Raw genomic sequence first — 22,960 nt, forward strand, 5'->3', positions numbered from 1 at the left:
AGCACAGTAAGGATGATTCTATCAAGCTTGGATGTAATCATTTTCATGGGATTGAGAGAGAATAGGATTTAAGACATGCTATCTACGACACTGCCACCCCTACCTGTCTCCCCACCATCCTTCCAATTAGTTTAGGAATTCTAAACAACACTACTATCAGAATTCACCCAGGCCAGCTCATATTTATCTGACAAATAGAAAGCGGACTCAAGTTACCCGGCGAATTCCAAGAGGTCAGACTAGAACTCATGTCTCTTAAATATCAAATTGGTGGTCTTTTCATGGTGTCACTTACCCAAACAGGTAGTTTCACTCACTGCCCTCTTTGGTTTCCTGAAGATTCAGCTATCACAGCTGTTCTCTCTCTAACTGAAGGACCATGTCCAGTTCACATGCTGGGATTCCTGATGGGAAATGATGATTTAACACAAGGCTCTGGGTGCTGGAGACACGGGGCTATTCAGAGTGCAATCTTAATGCTTTGACCTATAGAAACAATAGTGTAAACGTTCAGAAACTGTGGGAGGAGGGCCTGGTGAAAATGGCTTTCTGAAAGAGGCCAAAATTGGGTTCCAGAAGGTTATACACATTCACATCAGAATCCCCTGTGGAACTTATTATTCAAGATACTTGGGCTTTGCTTCAGAGCTAATAGGTATGATATGGGGCCCAGACATTTGTATTTTATAACTTCATCTAACTTGACAAGTAGAATTGTCCAAAAAGAACCTTAGAAACATACTCCGGGTTGCCTGAAAAATGTGCTCCCCAACGAACGTTCCTCACAGAGCGGGAGGGTCTAAAATATAAACTCAGCCTTCCCCACTAATGCTTTTTCTTTAAGCCATTCTCTTGTGGATTCCTCTTGAGCACTTGTGCTTGACAACAGGCTACAAACTATAACATTTCCTCTAAAGCTTCTGCTCACAGCATAGTTTAAACTCCCCTGGGTCAAGACATAATTTAGTTTCACAGGTATTTCCTTTCTTGTAGACTGGGAACCTCCCAGATGCACAGGTGAACCTTGGACATCCACCAAGAAGTCATGCATACAGAACCTCAATGGCAGTGTGATGATGTTGTTGGGACTCAGCTTTGCCAAAACCATGCCTTTCATCTGGAAACAGAGAACACAGAAGCCCTACCACTAGACTAAATAAGTCTCATTTATATAGAACCTTCCAGTAAGATCCAGCTGCATACTTTATGGTACCATCATTCCTTAGTAGGAATTTGCCTTCTTACAAGGTTGGCTGGCCTCATTCTTATAGCAGAGACACTTCAGCTTCTCCATCATTACTCTGTTGACACTTCACTGTTATTTCTTTTATTACAGTAATTCTCAAGGCAGTAGTACTACTTCCCAGGGAGAGTTCCGGGAATTGGTGAGGGTTTTTTGGGGATTGTCATGTTGATTGGATGGTGCTATTGGAATTTAGTGGGGGTCAGGGATAATGGATATTCCTGCAAAACAAAAAAATGTTCCTCATCCTGTATGACTTTCAAAAGTTGTTAATAGGGGCGCCTGGGTGGCTCAGTCGGTTAAGTGTCTGACACTTGATTTTGGCTCAGGTCATGATCTAAGGGTTATGAGATCCAGCCCTGTGTTAAGTTCTGTGCTGGGCATGAAGCCTGCTTAAGATTCTCTCTCTCCTCTCTTTGCCCCTCCCCCTGCTCTAAAAAAAAAGTTAAGGGACACCTGGGTGGCTCAGCAGTTGAACATCTGCCTTCCGCTCAAGGCGTGATCCTGGAGTCCCAGGATGGAGTCCCACATCAGGCTTCATGCATGGAGCCTGCTTCTCCCTCTGCCTGTGTCTCTGCCATTCTTTCTGTGTCTCTCATGAATAAACAAATAAAATCTTTAAAAATAAATAAATAGGGCAGCCCGGGTGGCTCAGCAGTTTAGCACCTGCCTTCATCCCAGGGCGTGACCCTGGAGACCCCGGGATCGAGTCCCACATCGGACTCCCTGCATGGAGCCTGCTTCTTCCCTCCGCCTGTGCCTCTGCCTCTTTCTCTCTGTCTCCTCTGTGTGTTATCATGAATAAATAATAAAATCTTAAAAAAAAAAATTAAAATTAAAAAAAAATAAATAAATAATTTTTAAAAAGTTAATAGTTACCTTAGGCTAGAACATAACACTATATTACATAGAGCTACAATATATTTTGCATAGCTGATAGATATTGGAAAATTAAGGAAATATACTTCTCCTTCTTTAGATGTTAAGAATTGTTCACCATTTCAGGAAAATTAAACCACTTATGGAGTTAGATTCACAAATACGACATTCATGTATCAGGCTATATTTGGAGCTGTTGTATGCACAGTGATTCTGTGAATAGGTGCAGGCCTCTATTTCATCCAATCTGTACACAATGAAATATATACTATCCTAATATAAATTCTTTCCTTCATATCAGAGTTAGATAATATATTGATATTCAGAAATTATATCTATAGGTAATATTATCTGTAAGTTTTATTTCAGGATAGCAAATGGGACTTCTGTTCACAGTGGAATATTACTACATTAGTACATTTAATATTCCATCCTGGAGAAGAGATATAGAAAATGTTTAGGTTTTTGGTGGTTTAGGTCTTCCCTCTAATCAGGAAGATCTAAAATTTGAAGATCTTTGTAAATTGTCTTCCTAGGACCATGAAAACATAAGCTACCTAAAAGTAAGCAGAATATCCTGACTAGAGAAAAGAACTAGGACAGAAGTCAAAGGAGATGGCCAGTTTGAGGTTGATAGTTCTCCTTCATGCTCGTTCACACCTTGGGATTGACAAACTGAGCCAATGTGCTATCGGTTTATCTACATAATTCAATTCACATATATACCATGTAGTACAGGTATCCCAAACTGTAGTTGTTTTGGCATTTCAAATAAATTCATTATATATATATAAGTATAATATACATTTTATGTTAGTATATGTGACACATGATCGATAACATAGAAACTCCACTGGGGAAAGTTTCTACATTAAAACAGAAGACCCTAACTTGGGAGATGGATCTGCCCATTATAAACATTTCATGAATATGGTTATGCTTCACAACAGTGAGTGGGGTACTACTGTTATTTCCATAATACAAATGAAGAACTGAGAAATGAAGAGGTTAAGTAATTTGGCCCAAAGCTAAGTGTTAAATACTGGACTCAAACTCACTAGAGAACAACACTTGAGTTGCACTCTCCACTCCTGTGGCCCCTAAATGGCCAAGAAATTAACCTCCACCGATCCCAGGGTACCAGCATGACCGTAACCACAGAACACCATGGGGGTTTAGAGAGTGCCTGCCTCTGAAAGGTGACTGCCCTGAGAGGCTACAGTGAGTCCCAGTCATGCAAAAGCCCTATCTATATAACCTGAGCATTAAATTTTCGGGTCACCTCAGTGCAGGTGGCACCGCTGGCACGATGCAGTGAAACATTAGATAGAGGTCCTGTGATGTACGCATTTACCAGGTAATCTGGACTTAAAAAAAAATCTATTTATTCATTTGAGTGGAGAGGGCAGAGGGAGAGGCAGAGAGAGAATCTCTGCAGTCTACTCTAAGCACAGAACCCAATGAGTTTGATCCCACAACCTTGAAATCATGATCTGAGATGAAACCAAGAGTTGGATGCTTAACTGACTGTGCCACCCAGGTGCCTCGGTAATCTGGATTTTGATCATAGTTCTGTTGATAGCTATATAAAAACCAGGGGAAAATAATCAATCTATTTATGTTTCATCCGTCCAATGAAGATGTTGGACTTGATTGTTTGGTACAAAGCTTTCTGATTCCTGGAGTTTAGTTTTAGGTCCCAAATACTAAGGCACATACATGTGTGCTTAGACTAAGGGGATTAGACTAATGTGAACCTTGTCTTTTTCAAATCACCAGAGACATGTGAGATCCTAAGGTCCATGTTTCAGATAAAACCATTTAAGAAACAGGCCAGTAAGGTGTTTCATCATCACCTAATGATGAAATTGAGAAAAGGAGGAAGACATTAAGGGTAATAAGTCAGCAGACAAACAAGGAATAGTCCCATCCTGGGCAAAATGTGGCAGACTCACCCAAGGGAAGTTCTACGAAAAGAGATATAAATGTATCACCTGCTTGGTGAAATGACACCCTCAGAAAAGAAGGAAGAATCCTTTACTTACATGGGACATAGCTCTTCTAGTAAGATGACAATTGCCTTTACCTCTTCTGCCTCCTCTTGGTTTTCTTTTGGGTCAAAGGCAAAGCTAGCAAAGGCCGTATCCCAGGCAGCCAGAATCACTGGTCTAGTAATGTCCACATCTGGCCAACTGAATGCAACTGTAAGGGTTGAGGTAAAACAAATGCCTAAAAGCAAGCCTACCTCCTCCCATAGACATTGATGTGTGACCCAAAGTCCCTAGTTCTTTAATGATAAAAAGTAAAAGGGATGGATCTGGACCAAGTCTAAACCCTCCCTAAACTCCCTAGGTGATCTGAGGCCAAAATCCAGGCTCTTTATGAATTTCCTCACATGGGATAGGAGTTCAAGCAGAGTATGACAGCAGTCTCTTAATTACTCCTGAGGATCAAAGTGGAAGGCAGCTCACACTGCTCCACCACCATAAGGCTGGGCATCCCTGGGCAAGTCTACTCACCTTTCTGAAAGTCTGGTCCACACTGTAAGATGGCATACCTCAGTCCTTACTCTTCTCACAAAGCTTCTGTTAATGCTACAAGTTAAAAGACAGCAAAGCATTTACAATAAAGAATATCATATACAACATAAAGAGATATTATTGCAGTGTACATCTCAAATGAATTAATTTTAAAATTGTGAGGGTGTACATTTAAGCAAAGATGCTCTCAGAGAATGTGTGAGGCTCTCTTCAGCGGCTACTGCTCCAGAGCAGGGACAGATGAGTTCTTTTTCCTGGCTTTGGAGGATGCACTCGAAGGCAGGCCTGGTGTGTGTGACAAAAGTCCAGCGGGGAACCCTCAGATATTTCAGAGAGGCTAGGAGGTTATTGTGTCCGCAAGCTCAGAGCCATTCCCTTGCTCAGGTGCCATCCAAGGGGCTTCTCTGCCATAGAGTGGCAAGTCCTTTTCTCTTTTCCTCCTTTCTACCTCTGGATCACCTTACTGCTTTCTACATACTGTAGCCCCACCAAATCATTCTTCTCTCAAGTACAGAGGTCATAAGTGCTGCAGCACCAGCCAACCCAGTCTGCTTTCCTGGGACTAACTTCCCACCACTGTCCACCTTCTATTACCCTAACCATCTGAAATTCTTTTGACCATGCCATTTCCTCTTCAAATCAATGTGTAATCCAGCAAGACTTCTCCCTTATTTCTATTCCCTTCAGTATTAAGAATTTCTCTCATTCAGAAGGAAGCAGGTTCTGAAGGTTCTGGGATAGCTATTGTCCAGGGGCTTTGTTTTCTGGTCTTGGGCGGACTGCTTGCTGAAGACCTTGCCTACGCACAAAGGAATCAGCACCAGGGCCCAGGCAGCCAGAGTTCGACCCTGGAACACAGATTGTCAAGTCCTGAAACCTACTAACAGATAGTCTTCAGGCAACAGTGTTCACAGAAACTGGTTCAAAATAACACAGAATTTGATACACAGAATTTGTCAATAAATAAGGACCTACTATCTGAAGTACCAACTATTAACATCAGAACCATAAAATAAAAGCTACTACTCACAAGCTGTGTAACTTCAAGGAAGGTGCTTCATTTCTGTGTGCCTCAGTTTCCTCATGGGCATCGCGGGGATACTAAGAGTATATGTCATGGGGTGATTGCGAGGTTAAAGTCAGTCTGGGTAGAAACTCAAGGGCCAGTGACAGGCTCACCCAGGGGCCCTTCGACTTGTGGCGTGGGGGGCAGGGGGTCTGGGGGGCCCAGGGGAGCGGGGATGCAGCTGGAGGCCACCGTCTGGCCGCAGCGCAGTCCCAGGACAGCACCGGATCCCTGGCCAGCGCACCCCGAGCCTCAGGCGTGGAGGCGCCTCCCGGCAGGATCTACAAGCAACCCGCTCGGGCTTTGGGCTAGAAAAGGGCCTCCCAGGGCCTCCGGGCCCTCCCGCCCAGACCAGGCCCGGTGCCTGGCGTCCGGCGCCCTGAGCGTTGCACTCACCGGCCGCCTCCAGCCCCGCGTCGGGACACACCGAGGCCGGGCACCCCCGCGGCCGGACCTACTCTGGATGGAACCCGAGTGCGAGGGGGCCGGAAGGCTTAGCGCGGAGCCCGCCCGCCCGCCCGCTGCTCGCTCGCTCACCCGCTCACCCAGGCGGCCCGGGCAGCAGCGGCTCCTCGCGCGCTCGGTGGGGCCCGGCCTCGTCCTCCCCGCGCAGACCTGCGGCAGGACTGGGGCGCCGGCGGGGGGTGGGCGGCGCGGCTCTGCGCCTGCGCCCGAGAGTTCTGGCCCGCGGTGTGCGGAGCCCTTCCCGCGGTGGGGGAGGGGGTGCTGCGAGGTCGCAGGGGTGGGGCTCCTGGACGGCCTGGTGCGCGCCGCTCCGCGCAGCTCGGACCCTTGCTGCCGGGGCGGTTGGGAGCTGCGTACCCGCCCACGTCCCCGGCCTGCGCAGGGTCCCCTGAACGCGGCTCTTCCAGGCTCTCTGCGGGCGGCCCCCGTGCTCACGGCGGAGACCTGGCTCTGCCCGCCTCCAGATCCCTCCAGGGCTGTAGCGACGTACCCTAATCTGTTAGATTGCTACACAAAATTTTAATAGAAGGGGATCCCTGGGTGGCGCAGCGGTTTAGCGCCTGTCTTCGGCCCGGGGCGCCGTCCTGGAGTCCCGGGATCGAGTCCCACATCGGGCTCCCTGCATGGGGCCTGCTTCTCCCTCTGCCTGTGTCTCCGCCTCTCTCTCTCTCTGTGTACTCTCATGAATAAATAAATAAAATCTTAAAAAAAAAAGGCAGAGCTATTGCCTTATTAAAAAAGAAGAAGAAGAAGAAGAAGAAGAAAGAAGAAGAAGAAGAAAGAAGAAGAAGACAGTGTCATGGAGCCTGCTTCTCCCTCTGCCTGTGTCTCCGCCTCTCTCTCTCTCTGTGTACTCTCATGAATAAATAAATAAAATCTTAAAAAAAAAAAGGCAGAGCTATTGCCTTATTAAAGAAGAAGAAGAAGAAGAAGAAGAAGAAGAAGAAGAAGAAGAAAGAAGAAGAAGACAGTGTTATGGCACCAAAGTCGGAAGAAGAAGAAGAAGAAGAAGGAGAAGGAGAAGGAGAAGAAGAAGAAGAAGAAGAAGAGGAAGAAAGAAGAAGAAAAGAAGAAGAAGAAGAAAGAAGAAGACAGTGTCATGGCACCAAAGTCGGTACAATTGTTCGGGCCCTTCATAGGGGACAGCACCGATGGGGCGAGGTACGTCGGAGTAGTGTGGCGCAGAGGAGGAGAAACAGTGGAAGATCCCGGAGGGAACTGATGGACCAGAGTGGAGAGCGTGTGCAGAGCTGTGGACCGGGTGTGCGACCGCCGTGTGTAGGGGCCACGGAGTAATCCAAGAGGACCAGGATCCCGATCCTAGATCTACAAGGGACCCGGAGACCGTCTACTGTTGCCATTTTCATTATATTTTTATTTGAAATTTCAAATCGTAGTAAAATATACCCAACACAAAATTTCCCATTTTAGCTATTTTAAATTGCATGGGGAAGTTTTTAGTGTATTCAGAATGTTGTGCAAACACTACCACCATCTGATTTCAGAACATTTCCTCACCCCAAAAGAACCCTGGAACACACTGAGCAGTCACTCCTCATCACCCTCCTCCCCACCCCTAGTAATTCCATTTTACTTCCTGCATCTATGAATTTGCCTGTTCTAGACAACACATATAAGTGGAATAGTACATAATTTATCTTTTAGTATCTGGTTTATCTCAATTAGCATAATGTTTTCAAGGTTAATCCATGTTATAGGGTGTGGCATGTTATAGCATGTATTGTGTTATAGTGTGTTCCAAGTTCATCCATATTATAACATGATCCATTCATCTCTTGTTCAACACTCAGGTTGTTTCTACCTTTTGGCTCTTGTGAATACTACTGCTGTGAACGTTGGTTACAAGCACCTGAGTCCTTATAGTCAGTTCTTGTTTTAATTCCTGTTGTGATTTTGACCAGGGTTGTATTAAATATATGCATCCATCTTGAAGAGTTGGTGTCTAAAAAATATTGAGTCTTCAGTTTATGAACATGGTATATTTCTCAATTTATTTAAGTTTTCTTTAATGTTCTGAACCATCTATTTAGTTTTCAGTTTAAAGTTCATACATGTGTTTTGTTAACTTTAACCCTAAATAGTTTATGGCTTTTATAATAGAAATGGAATCATTTGCATTTCATTTTCTGGTTGTTTGCTTCTAGTATATAGAAAGACAATTTTTAAAAAGAATTTTACTTATTGTTTTAGAAAGAAAGAAGCTCAAGCAAGGGGAAGAGCAGAGGGAGGGAGAATGTCATGTAGAATCTCAGGTAGACTCTTCACTGAGCATGGAGCCTTGGCTCCATCTCACGACCCTGAGATCATGACCTGAGCTGCGAAATCGAATTGGACACTTAACTGACTGAGTCACCTGGGTGCCCTGGCAATTGATTTTTTTTATACTGATCTTATATTGTATCACCTTGTTATATTTACTTATTTTTTTCAGTAATTGTTTTGTAGGTTCCTTGGGGTTTTCCATATAAATAATGTTAACTGTGAATATAGAGTTATACTTCTTCTTTCCCAATCTTTAGGCCTTCTATTTGTCTTATTTTATTAAATATTTTGTTATTATCTGTTTATTCCTCATATTTATTACTTTTATTTCACCAGCTAGAGCCTCTAGTACAATGCTGAATGGATATGATGACAGCAGATGCCTATGTCCTATATTCAATCTTAGCAGAAATTTTTATATTTCACCATTAAATAAATCAGTTGTATTAAATTGTAGAATTTTGATTCTATTCCTAGTTTGCTAAGACTTTTTAAAAAATAAATTGGTATTGAATTTTATCACCTTTTCTGCATCTATTTAAAAGATCATGTAATTTTCTCCTTTATTTTGTTAATATGATGAATTACATCAATTACTCAAATGTTGTGTAAACCTTACATTTCAGGCATAAACCCCATGTGATCCTGACATATTATTTTGTTTAAATACTGATGGATTCTTGATCTCAGGATCATGAAATCAAGCCCCATGTTGGGCTCTGCACTCATTGTGGAGTCTGCTTGCGATTGTCTCTCCCTCTGCCCCTTCTCCCACTCTTTTTCTCTCTCTAAAATAAAAATAAGTAAATCTTTAAAAAAAAAGTTTTAAATGTTGGTGGATCCTATCTGATAGTACACTTTTAAGGATTGTTGCATCTATGTTCATGAAGGATATTGATCTATAATTTTATCATATTTTTGTTGGGATTTGGTGTCAGGATTATGCTGTCACCATAAAACAACCTGGGAACTGTTCCCTTCCCTTCCTTTATATTTTTGGGAAGATTTGGGGGAAGTATAGTATTATTTCTTCCTTATGTGTTTGATGGAATTTACCATGTAGGCCCGGAGGGTTGTTTTCTCTTCTCTTCTCTTCTCTTCTCTTCTCTTCTCTTCTCTTCTCTTCTCTTCTCTTCTCTTCTCTTCTCTTCTCTTCTTTCTCTTCTCTTCTCTTCTCTTCTCTTCTCTTCTCTTCTCTTCTCTTCTCTTCTCTCTCTTCTTTCTCTTCTTTTCTCTTTTCTTCTCTCCTCTTCTTCTTTTCTTTTTTGTAGTATTCTATTTAATAATGCATTAAATTTCTTTAATAAACACAGGGCTATTTATTCATATTTTCTATTTCCTCTTGTGCTAGTTTTATTGTATTTTTCATAGAATTTTCCCATTTCATCTTAGTTGGATTTAGTGGCAGGAGTTTGTTCATACTAATACCCTTACTATTTTTTTTGATGTCTACAGAATCTGTAATGATATCTTCTGCTCATTATTCATATTGATAAGTTGTGTGCTTTCTCTTTTTTCTTGATCAGCTTTTCTAGGAAGTATGAATTTTACCAATATTTTCAAAAAAAACTACTTTTTCCATCGATTTTTCTTAAACTTTTGTCTATTTTCTACTTCATTGCCTTCTAGTCTTTAACAGCTATTTACTTAGTTGGGCTTAATATGCTCTTTTTCTAGCTTCTCAAGATAGACACTTACATAATTGATTTTAAATCTTTTTATCTAATATAAACATTTAAAGGTACAAACTTCCCTCTAACAGAGCTGTTCAGCAAGATCTCATGCATTTTGCTATGTTGCACTTTTACTATCATTTAGTTTGAAATATTTTCTGATTTCCCTAATGATTTTTTCCTTTGACTCACAAGTTACTTAGAAATGTGTTTTTAATTTCTAAATGTCTCAGTCTTTTCTCAATTGTCAATAGTTGTGTTTTTGTTTTACAGTGGGTGGAGGGAGGGTGAGAATATAAATTTGACTTCTCCTTCTTGTCCCCTTCTCAGCTTTGTCATCTTTAAAATTCAGTTTCTCCTTAAGCTCTTTGTCCAGCTCCGCTCTGTTCAACTGGGCATTGACAGTCTCAAAATCAAAGTTGCCTTCAAAAAAAAGCAAAGTTGCCTTCAAGCTTAGTAGTGTTTTCTTTGACATCAGTCTGGCAGTTTTGCCCTCTGGTGTGCTTCCTGACTCTTCTGGTCCCTAATGTCCTCCTCTGAGGCCTTCCATTGTCCTCATTTACCTACCGGTGACTGTGCACACCTGCTGACTGGACAGCATCACTGGTGGTCTTGCTGCTTGGTTGGGGGATGGGGCACTCCCCAGGGACCTGCACCCCACAGGGCCCTGCCAGGTAACAGCTTCTTGGCCTTCAGGTTATCAACAGAACCAGCATGGACAGCCTGTTCCAGCCTGGGACAGATGGAAAACCAGCTCCCTTCGAGGTGAGCTGATGTGGCTCTGAGGACAAGTACGCTCTGAGATGGGCTGTGGGGATGGAAGAGAACCAAGGCTCACCAGCTTCTCCAGACCTAAGAAAGTGGGTCTTACTGGCTGAGCAGAGGGCTGGCAGCCAGCTAGCTGTGGGTGGCATCCCTCCGAAGAGACTGTGAAGCATGTGTGGCTGGAAGGTGGCCGAGCCCAAGCCTGGAGGAGACGGAGCAACAGCAGGATCATGCAGGAGTGCATGCTGAGCTTTCGCAGGTTCACACATGGAGGTATGTGTGATATCGTTTCCCAGGAAAATGATGCAGGCACGCACTTCCTCTCTTGGGGGACCCGCCCATCTGTGGGGCGGTCTTCAGCACCAAAAGACCTCACTTTGGCGAGCGCCATGGTGTTGTCCACACTGATGGTGTAGAGGATTCGATGGTGTAGGGAATACTCTGGAGACAAGGCCGATCTTGCTGCTGGGGTATTGGGGTTCCGAGGAGCCGCTCATGACAGTAGCCTCCTGGCTGGATCACCTTGACAGTATTTTTATACTTCTTTATTCCCAGCACAAATCTTAACATAGAGCAGATACTTGAGTTACACTTGCCTTGACTTCATGTGTTCAGAGCTTTATTCGCTGGCACTACCTGCATGCCTCTCGCTTGTTCTAAAACTTCTGCTGAACAAGTATTGTCTGTTTTTTTGTGGGGGAGGGCTTTGATTTTTTTTCAAGATGTGGCAATATATTTTAGGGGGGAAAAGTGGCACCCAGACTCCATTTAGAGGGACTTATACAGAGATGTGATGCTGGAGAACTGCAGAAATCTAGTCTTTGTGGGTAAGCGGTTTCCCCTTGAGTCTTGACATTTGTCCAGGAAAGCAAATTGGGCTCCTAATAGAAAGGGCTTACTTAAGCTGTGAGTTGGAGTTCATGCATCATAGACTCCATATATATATATGAATATGGATATATTTAGGTTTAGTGATAAGATGTTTCTGCTCTTCATTCCCAAGTGAATGTCTGCAGTTGGTAGAGTTGACTATAGGCAACATGTTTGTTGTGTCTGCCAGCAAGTCTCCCCAAGGAGCCAGGGCTGAGGCAGTGAGACAGCATTTTCTCAATAGTGGGACAAATCATGAATCTTCCTGGTTATGAATGAACTTTTCACCATGATCTTCATCTCTTCCTTGAACATAATGCCAACTCCCTTTCCCCTTCTTCAGAGTGCTGCCTTCAAAACAAGTCCTGCAAACCTCCTCCAACCCTCCCTATAGCCTTATGTCATGAAATAATTGATAGTTTCAGATCTTATTATGTCCAGTACCACTGCCAGGTCACATGCCTTTCCTTATGCATAGGGCTGCCAGTTTCCAAGCCTGATGTGATCATTTACCTACAAGAGGGAAAAAAAACATGTGTGTTGAAGAAAGAATTTCCTACATATACCTGTCCAGATGGATGAAGCCAATGGATGTGAATGGAAGAATCATCCCAACCATTTGGTGCAGGGCAGCCTAAGAAGTTGGGGCTTCTCCCCATAGCCTAGGGAATCCCTCTCCCTACCTCTTACCAGAATTTCTGGTCTTCAAAGGAGTCATAGTCTTTGTTAAAGCTAATCACTCTCCCTAAGCTCTGGATCCCACCTCTGGATATGTTTACTTGAAACCTACCTAGCTCCTTTTCAGGCATCCTCAGTATTTCATTTTCTATGCTCCTTCTCCTGGGCCTTCATATGTTTATTGCTTTCCTTTATCTTAAAATTGCCACTTCTAGCTACTATTTTTTTCAGACAGAAAAGAATGTTTTTCTTCTGTCTTCCCTTAATGAACTCCAGATTTGAGTGATATGCACCTGCTACCTTCACTTCTTCACCTTTTGTTTTCCTCTTCCTTTGGAATATGCCTCTCATTCATTCTACTGAAAGTTATCTTCAGGGAGGTCTCTGCTCAGTTCATTATTTCTACCCCCTGCCATTTTGTTTCTTTCTTTCTCCCCTTTTACCTTCGTTCCTTATTCCTATATCTCCACATCATCCATAGGCAATGTTATGTTTGATATTCATCCATGTTGTGTGTATATCAGCAAATCTTTTCTTATTGCTATATAATAATGTATACTTTTTGTAATATTGTTATAAAATGTAAATGGTTACTTTTAATTAACCTAAATGATTTTGTTACAAATCCCATTCTTTTTATTATTTTTTACTTTTTAAGATTTTATTTATTTATGCATGAGAGACATACAGAGAGAGAAGCAGAGACACAGGCAGAGGGAGAAGCAGGTTCCACGCAGGGAGCCTGACATGGCACTTGATCCCTGGTCTCCAGAATTCCACCCCAGGCCAAAGGTGGCGCTAAACCACTGAGCCACCTGGACTGCCCCCATTCTTTTTAAAAAAGATTTTATTTATTTACTTGAGCATAAGTTGGATGAGGGGCAGAGGGAGAAGCAGACTCCCCACTGAGCAGGGAGCTGGACCAGGACTCAATCCAAGAATCCTGGGATAATGACCTGAGCTGAAGGCAGATGTGTAACTGACAGAGTCACTCAGAGACCCTATGCTGTTTACTTTTTTCACTTAATATTGTGTCTCTGAAGGTTGCTTTGAGCATATCTAATCTATTGTTCCTAATTGCTCTGTCAATTTTGATACAGTGGGCTAACCTGACTTGTGTTCTTCCCTTCCCCCAGTTACTTTTATTATTCTTACTTCTGCTCTCTAATACTGTGACTTAATTATTTTTTTCTCATAGTTCTGCTTCTCTGTGCCAGTAGTTTTCATCCAACAGTGGGGCTACTCCCATAGTGGGCATTAGGAGGCATTTGGAAATGTGTAGAGATGTTTTGGGAGTAGAAGCATTCCTAGCATTTAGTGCCCAGGGATGTTATATGCGCAGTGATGGATGGGACATCTAGCATAACAAAGAATTGCTCCTCTCACCATGTCCATAGTGGCCTGTGGGAAACTCTCCATTCTGACTACCAGATTTGACCTCTGTAGCTCCAACTTCTTACCTTCTCTCCACCTTCCTTCATCACACATTCACATGGGTGACTAGCCATCCCCATAAGTTAAATTTGCCTGAAGTCAAAATCAGACTTCTTCCCAGTATTCCTGTTTCTTCAGTGAATTTCCTTTTTAAAATTTTAATTTTTAAAAACGGTTATGGAAAATCTCAAACATTTGCAAAAGCCAACAGAATAGTATAATCAAGCTCCATGTATCTATTGTCTAGCTTCAACAACAATAAACACATGGTAATCTTATCTCATTTCCTTATATTTATGTCTCTCTGGTGCACATGATATTACCATCTTTTGTGGAGGCCGAGAAAAATTAAGGCCATCCACCTCAAGTTTAGCATTAGCACAAATACAGTCATCTTAGGTCCCTGGGAATAAGAGCTGAACTTTACAGGAAAAACTGCAGATTGTCCTAGGCAGGGAATCCCATATCAGAAAGACAATAAAGCTCAGAATGCCCTCAGCAGAGAATCCTGTATCAGATCTTAAGAAACTCCCCACCCTTTCCCCCATATAGGAATGGAAAAAATTCCTCCACCCCTTCTGAAGATCCCCTAGACCAGCCCATAAAAAATCCAGCTGTAACCCACTTCGGGGTCCAAGTCCCTGCTCTGCTGTATGGAATATACTTGGACCCAGGCTCGAGCTTGTAAATAAACCCTCATGTACTTGCATTGGTGTGGGCTCCTTGGTGGTTTCTTGGATTTGCAATCTTGGGCACAACACTTTGACTATTCATCATCTTTTACTAATTGTATTCCTTTATTGAGGTTACTGTCACATCCTTTAAGATTCTTTAAAAGGTCTGTTAGATTAATCTTTATCTTTTAAGATGTGTGACAGTATTCATTGATTAATTTATGTTAAAATATTTTTTTAGTGTCTGCTGTGTGCCACATACTCTAAGTGCCAGAGATGCAGCAGTCCACAAAACAGAAATCCCAGCCTTCATAGAGAGACTTTTTACAGTTGTGGGAATATATTAACTAATCAAATATGTGGTATGTTAGATTGTCCTAAGTGTTATAGATAAAAGATCAGGAATAGGGATAGGGAAGATCAGGGTGATAAGATAGTGGCAATTTTAGTTTTTTTTTTTTTTTTTTAATGATAGTCACACACAGAGAGAGAGAGAGGCAGAGACACAGGCAGAGGGAAAAGCAGGCTCCATGCACCAGGGACCCGACGTGGGATTTGATCCCGGGTCTCCAGGATCACGCCTTGGGCCAAAGGCAGGCGCCAAACCGCTGCACCACCCAGGGATCCCAATAGTGGCAATTTTAAACAAAATGGTCAGGGAAGGTCTGGCCAAGAAGGTGATATTTGAGCAAGAATTGAACAGAAGTAAGGAAATGAGGCATGGAGGTAATGGGGAAAGAGCAAATAGGGCAGAGAGAACAATATGCTGGGTGTGTCCAAGGAACACTAAAGAGACCAATATGCCCGGAGTGCAGTAAGCATGGGAGACAGAAGTAGAAATTGGTGTCAGAGGGTAATAGGATAAGATTGTTAGGGTCTTGTAGGCCATTGTAAGAATCTTGCTAATACTCAGTGAAGTAGGAGACATAGCAGGGCCCTGTGCTGAGGAGTGACATGCCCTGACTTGCCTTTTAACCAGATCACTTAGCTTGCTGTGTTGAGATTTTGGGGAGCAGATTGGGAGAATATGGATGGTTGCAGTGAGAAGAGTCTGCTAGCCGTAACTAGTCAGGAGACTCACATAATTTAGGTACAAACCGGGATTTGGAGTTCATATTGCTTCCCACAGTTCATGTACATATGCATATTTCAAGTGGGTTAGGGGTAGTGGGAAGAGAGCCCTTCCCCCTCACCCAAAGAAGCCCTGGAAATTTCTCATTATCCAAGTATCTTTAAATTTTGAAAGTTAGGTAGTCCTAGAGAGCAGACATAGATACAATACATTTGACCCTGGCTCACTGCATTCCCCAGAGTCCCCCAGCAAAGGCCAGACACCTGTAGGTGACATTGTTTTTCACAGGGTGGGGTTTTCAGGCCACAAAGCTTAGTTTCATGAGGTACCACACTGTTTTATATTTGGGGCATTTGTCATTATCCCATGAGGTTTATGCTTTTGTTTAAATAAATGTTTAAAGAAATTAAGAAAAAATAATCTCATTTACAGTTGCATCAAAATAAAATAAAATAAAATAAAATACCTAGGAAGAAATTTAGCTAAGGAGGTGAAAGACCCATATATTGAAAACTACAAGATATTAATGAAAGAAATTGAAGAATACACAAATAAATAGAAATATATCCTACGTTCATGCACTGGAAGAATCAATATTGTTAAGAGATTCATAATACCCAAAACAATCTACAGATTTAATCCAGTCCCTATCAAAATCCCAATGGCATTTTTATTTTATTTATTTATTTTTAATTTCATTTTTTAAGATTTTATTTATTTATTCATGAGAACACACACAGAGAGAGAGAGAGAGAGAGCCAGAGACACAGACAGAGGGAGAAGCAGGCTTCATGCAGGAAGCCTGACGTGAGATTCGATCCTGGGTCTCCAGGATCATGCCCTGGGCTGAAGGCGGCACTAAACCACTGAGCCACTTGGGCTGCCCCATTTTATTAGACTATTTATTAGACTATTTTAGAGAAATAGAACAAACGATCCTAAAATTTGTATGGAAACACTAACGACCCTAAATAACCAAAACAATTTAAGAAAGAAGAACAAAGCTAGAGACATCACACTCCCTGACTTCAAACTATATTATAAAGCTATAGTAATTAAAACAGTATGGAATTGGCCTAAAAACAGACACATAGATCAGATCACGTAATAGAGAGCCCAGAAATAAGTCTATGCATATGTGTTCAATTAATTTGCAATAAAGGAGCCACGAATATAGAAGGGGGAAATGACAGTCTCTTCGATAAATGGTGCTGGGGAAATTGAACAGCCACATGCAAAAGAATGAAATTGGACAACTGTTTTACACCATGCATAAATTGTAACTCAAATGGATTAAAGACTTGAATGCAGAACCTGAAGCTATACAACTCCTAAAAGAAAACATAAGTGGTAAACTACTTGACATAGGTCTTGGCAATGATTTTTTTTTAATCTGACACCAAAAGCAAAAGCAATAAAAGCAAAAATAAACAGGTGGGACTACATCCAACTAAAACACTTCTACACAGCAAAGGAAATCATCAACAAAATGAAAAGGAAACCTACTAAATGGAAGGAAATAATTGCAAATCATATATGTAATAAGAGGCTAATATCCAGAATACATAAAGAACTGACGCAACTCAATAGCAAAAAAAAAAAAAAAAAAAAAAAAAAAAAAAGGCAAACAAAATACCCAGGCAAACAAACTGAACACCCCAACTAAAACATGAGCAGAAGATCTGAATAGACATTTTTCAAAAAAAGACATACAGATGGCCAACAGCTACATGAAAAGATGCTCAACATCACTCATTATCAAGGAGATACAAATCTAAAATCACAATGAGATTATCACTTCACACCTATTAGAATGGCAATTATAAAAAAACTAAAAGAATTAACAAATGTTGGTAGGAATGTGGAGAAAAATGAGCCCCCATACACTAATTGGTGTGCTTGTAAACTGGTGTATCCACCATGGAAAACAATATGGACCTTCCTCAAAAAATTAAAAATAGAACTACTATATGATCCAGCAGTTCCACTGCTGAGTATTTATCTGAAGAAAACGAAAACACTAACTTGAAATATATGTATTGGCCCCTGTCTAATTTCTGATGATGCTTCACTTTCCTTCCCTCACATTTTGAATTCTTTATATAGATTGGCTTTCCTACCATTTCCTTTTCTACCATTCTTGTCCCATGCATACCCTTTCTTTCTCCTTGCTCATCCCCCAAGCTCCATTAAATGCAAAGACATGTTTCAGAATGTAAGAGCCATATAACTATGCACATATTTAATTTTATGATATCCCATCATCTTTACCAGTTTCCTTTCACTCAACACAAAACATGCATCTTTAAAATTTTCTTCAGGTTAAGAAAATAGTTTCAAGGCCAAGGAGTCTATTGAAAACCACGATGTTTTTGAAGAATACTTAGCCTTGGGGGTAATCATGGGAAGACCCATCAAAGATGATCCTTAGGACCCAAACTTGGTAGGGGATGTGGTATGTGAGAATAGGTTGGAGAGCCAGGAGGGAGAAAAGCAAAGAGATGGGATCAAATGTCATTTTCTAGCAAGAAGATACTCAGCAAGAGAGGGAACAGGCAAATACAAAATTTGCAAAAAAATTCCTTACTACACAACAAAAACTTCCTATAGGAGAGAGACTGTATAAATGTGATATGACTGAAGATATGTTCAAACAGAATACAAGACATCATCAAATATGCAGTGTAGAGAAACCATACAAATCTAAGGAATATGGGAAATTTTTCAGTCACTGTTCTTTTCTTAATAATCATCCAAAGATTCATCATCCATCGTCTTATCTTAGAAATTTTCTGAATGTAATAATTGGAAAGTCTTCAGTGACGATCTAACCTTTACTCAGCATCAGAAAAGCCATGGTGGAGAGAAATCCTTTAAATGCAATGATTGGGGATCCCTGGGTGGCGCAGCGGTTTGGCGCCTACCTTTGGCCCAGGGCACGATCCTGGAGACCCAGGATCGAATCCCACATCGGGCTCCCGGTGCATGGAGCCTGCTTCTCCCTCTGCTTGTGTCTCTGCCTCTCTCTCTCTCTCTCTGTGACTATCATAAATAAATAAAATATTAAAAAAATAAATGCAATGATTGTGCAAAAACTTTCAGTCAGAACTCTTCTCTTATTAAACATCAGAGAACCCACACTGGCGAGGAACCCTATGAGTGTGAAAAGTTTCAGCCCTAGCTTATCACTTATTAAACAGAAGAGTATACACTGGAGAGAAACCCCATAAGTACAATGAATTTGAGAAAGCCTTCTAAATCCATTCAGCTCTTATTCACACCAGGAAATACACAATGGAAAGAAACCCTATCAAGGTAATGAGTCTTTTTGGCTTTTGGCCAAAACTCATCCCTGACTCATCATCAGAGAAAAACCTTATGAATGTGTTGATTGTAGGAAGGCCTGGAGTGACCACTTTGCTGTCAGAAGTCAGGACAGAACTCATATTGTAGAAAAACCCTACAGGTATAATCAGTGTGGGAGAGCCTTCAGCTAGAGTTCACGCCTTACCTTATATCAGGTAATTCACACTGGAAAAAGCCTTATAAACAATGAATGTGGAAAATCCTTCAGCCAGAGTTCACATCTTAACACACATCAGATAACCCACACTGAAGAGAAACCCTGTGATTGTGGTAAACAAGGCAAAATCTTTACCCAGAGCATAAGTATCATGAAAATCAGAAGACTGAATGCTGCAGAAAGACCTTATGGTTGTAGTCAGTCTGAGAAAGACTTCAGCCAGCATACAATCCTTTTTTAAAAAATAAATATTTATTTATTTATTTTAGGAGAGAATGGAGGGGGGGCAGGACAGAGAGAATCTCTGTGTTGAGTGTGGAGCTGATGTGGGGCTCAATTCCACGACCCAGACGTCATGACCTGAGTCAAAATCAAGAATCAGGCACTCAACTGACTGCACCATCTATGTACCCCCAGAGTACAATCTTTTTTAGTATTGATAACTTATACTACCTAGAAAATCTATGAATGTGATGAATGTATTAATGACTTCAGGTAACATCAGTCATCACCAGAGATCAAAAATTTCACTGGTAATACAAATAAAGTTTAAGCAAGATTTGACATTTCATGAAAGGCTAGCAAGTTAATGTGAGCAAGACACTACCAAATACATTTTTATAAGATACTTGATGGTGGATATTGTGTAGTTCTGACATTTCAGCTTTTTATCAGAGTTTCATATAGACACTCCATGCAAATGCTTCTATCAATCATTAATACATTTACCATCAGACTTTTTATGCCCTCATCTTCAGAAGATTTCTGAAACTTTAAAAAATAGGAATTCCCCTAATAAAACAAATCAGTCATGGAGATGAAAAGTACAACACAAGGAATGTTAGTAAAAAATATCCTAAAAATGTTGTATGGTGACAGCTGGAAACTTATCAAAGAGAGCATTGTGCAATGGATAGAATTATTGAATCACTATGTTGTGTCAACTAAAATAACATTGAATGTCAGGTATACTTTATTTCTAAAAACTTTTAAAAAGAAATGCCCCAAATGGAAATAGAACCACTCAAATAAAAATTGAGAAAATGTTTTAATTGCATCACCCCAAATTCTACATCTACAAGTTCTAATACAGAGAAACCAGGAATCCAAGTATATCTCTCATAAGTCTTCTCAACCATGACAGAGACAATTCCAGAGGACCTGTAGAAGCAAAGGGACACCTTTTAAATAACTAAGACCTTTAGCAAGGGGAAAGGTCATCTCCCTCATGTCCAACACCACAAGATTTTATCTAAGGGGGAGAGACACGTGGAAAGAGAACGATTTTCAAGATATATATCACAAGAACAAACTTCTACAGGATATAGGCATATACTTTTGAAGCCTATCTTTGAAAAGATGAATGAAAAAATAGAAGATTAGGAAAGATACACAGATACTCTATTTCTGAGCCTATTTCTTATTACTTGGCACTTGAGTGCCTGGGTGGCTCAGTCTGTTGGGCATCTGCCTTCAGCTCAAGTCATGATCTGGGATTGAGCCCCACATTGGGCTCCCTGCTCAGTGGGGAGTCTGCTTCTCCCTCTTCCTCTGCCCCTTCCCCCCCCAATTCATGCACACACTCTATCAAAATAAATAAGATCTTTTTTTTAAGCACTATGGCATTATGCTTCATGAGTGAACCTAATTGTCCATATTATGTGAGGTCATGTCATTTTAATAGGTTGAGACTTAGATCAGAAGGTAAGATAACAGTAAATCCAAGTTCCCTTGAGATAACCACAGCATAGAAGGAAGAAACCAGAAATGACCTAAACCTGATTGAAACTGTGAAACTTGATTCCTCTCCCCCCAAAATTCACTTCTATTTAGTCTTAGTTGGCTGTTAATCAGTGTAAGTTCAAATACAACTTAAAATATACTCTAAATTGTATGGCAACAGTTATAATACAACCAAACACTGAGAACAGAAATAGCGGCAGTGTACAGAAGTTATTTGTCTAAATCTTTGGCTAGTATTCAATAATATTAAATAGAAAATACAGGTATAAACTTCCATTAGCTTCTATTTAATCCATCCATTGATGGATTAATAACATGGTGATTATTTCGGTACAACTCTAACAGCTGGCATTTGGGGCAGTTTGAGTATGTAAAAGTCAAATAATGCTATTTTTTTATTTGCAAAATCAGTTAAAGTTTGACTCTAAGGCCAAGAGACGTAACTCCAAAGCAGTATATAAATTTTTATTATAGAATTAGTGATCCAGGGGCGCCTGGGTGGCTCAGTGGTTGAGCGTCTGCTTTTGGCTCAGTTTGTGATCCTGGGGTCCTGGGATGGAGTGGAGTCCTGCATCAGCTCCCCATAGGGAATCTGCTTCTTCCTCTGCCTATGTCTCTGCCTCTCTCTGTGTGTCTCTCATGAATAAATAATTAAAATATTTTTTTAAAAATCAATTATTCAAATATGTGTTTAATTTAAAATTTTTGACTTCGTATATTTAATGGGAAATCCTTAAATGTTCTATACAGAGATACTGTCTGCAAGGAAGCACAAAGGAAATTTCTGGGGGACAGACATGCTCTGTATCATGGCTAGGAATGGTGGTTACTCAAGTGTATACATTTGTCAGATCATTCACCTGTATACCTAAAAATACTTTCAATAAATATTTGATAAAAATGTTATATAAACAGCCCTTTAATTTCTATTTCTCTTTAGAGTCACTTAATTTTTTCCTTACAAAATGTACACATTCTTGAGAAGTTTGTAAAACTAGCTATTTACGTTTGCAAATCTGTAGGATCCAGATTTAAACTCAGCAGCATCTATTTCTCTCCACACACATGTCATACACACACACACACATACACACACAAACATATATATATTTCCATATCTTGCTGCGTCATTGAAGATCATGAACTTTAATCATTCTCAGGTAATTCTGACAATGATTTTCTATTTTTTAGTTTTTCCAGATATAATTGCTTATATTTTTCCAATTTTTGTTTTTTAAAGTCTTCATGGGAATCTTTCATTCAGGAGCACTGACGACCTACATATTTAATTCTGAGTTCTGTTTGACTCTCTCTTAACTGTTCCCAATTTCTTTGAGATGCTCCTTGTGTTATATGCAAGGTTCAGTTCTCAGCAGTATCACATTAATAACTCATTTAATCTTCATAATCTTCATAGGTTCCTTCCAGAACCACCAAGGAACAATCTCTGAGATGCACCAAGGGAGAATGCTACACACTGTGAGAGGTTTCAAATTCCACCCATCCTTAACCAACAGATTGTGAGAGGCTTGTTTAGATATAAGGAAATAAGACTTAAGAAATGTAGAGGGACAATCAGACAAATCCATTGATGTTGCTTCTCAGGCTTGTCCATTTAGGAAGGAACACGAGCCTATGACGTTTTCTGAGATGCAGACCCAAAAGCACGTATTTAGCACCAGGCACTGCACTTTTCTGTTCGTTACTCACTTTTTCCAACTACCAATGTGCTTCTCAGTGCTACACTCCTTCACTCACATTCATCACTGTCAGAATGAATAATTAGCATCAGGCCATACCTTGCTGAGGGACGGAATCTAACAGTTTTCATTTGAAATATGACAGTATTTGGATCTCTGTGATATTGTCAAATATATTGAGATCTATACAAGGTCTGGTAGATGAGCTGAGGTATACATCTCTCTCTCTCTCTCTCTCTCTCTCTCACACACACACACACACACACACACACACACACAAATACCACAGCAGGAAAATAATTGGACTGGGATTAGACATAGACTCCAATTTTAGTTTTGCCATTTGCTAGTT

General features: G+C 40.8%; 1 protein-coding gene and 1 pseudogene across 10 annotated transcripts in view; both read right to left on the reverse strand.

Moving 5' to 3' along the window:
- Window positions 1–6,372, reverse strand: part of ZNF391 (zinc finger protein 391) — a 40,792-nt gene extending 34,420 nt beyond the window's left edge. For 2 of the 10 annotated variants that reach the window (XR_013373607.1, XM_077885939.1), the window contains exons 1-4: window positions 6,125–6,258; window positions 5,693–5,763; window positions 4,642–4,716; window positions 296–486 (exon numbers count right to left, since the gene is read on the reverse strand). The gene's annotated coding sequence lies outside the window, so the exon portion shown is untranslated. The other 8 variants (XM_077885944.1, XM_077885940.1, XM_077885941.1 and 5 more) reach the window with 8 other exon arrangements.
- On the reverse strand, window positions 6,270–11,411 carry LOC144306458 (protein LSM14 homolog B pseudogene; annotated as a pseudogene).
- Between the last annotated feature and the right edge of the window lie 11,549 nt (window positions 11,412–22,960).

The sequence above is a fragment of the Canis aureus genome, chromosome 37, assembly GCF_053574225.1.
Source record: "Canis aureus isolate CA01 chromosome 37, VMU_Caureus_v.1.0, whole genome shotgun sequence".
In the NCBI taxonomy this organism is placed as follows: Eukaryota; Metazoa; Chordata; class Mammalia; order Carnivora; family Canidae; genus Canis; species Canis aureus.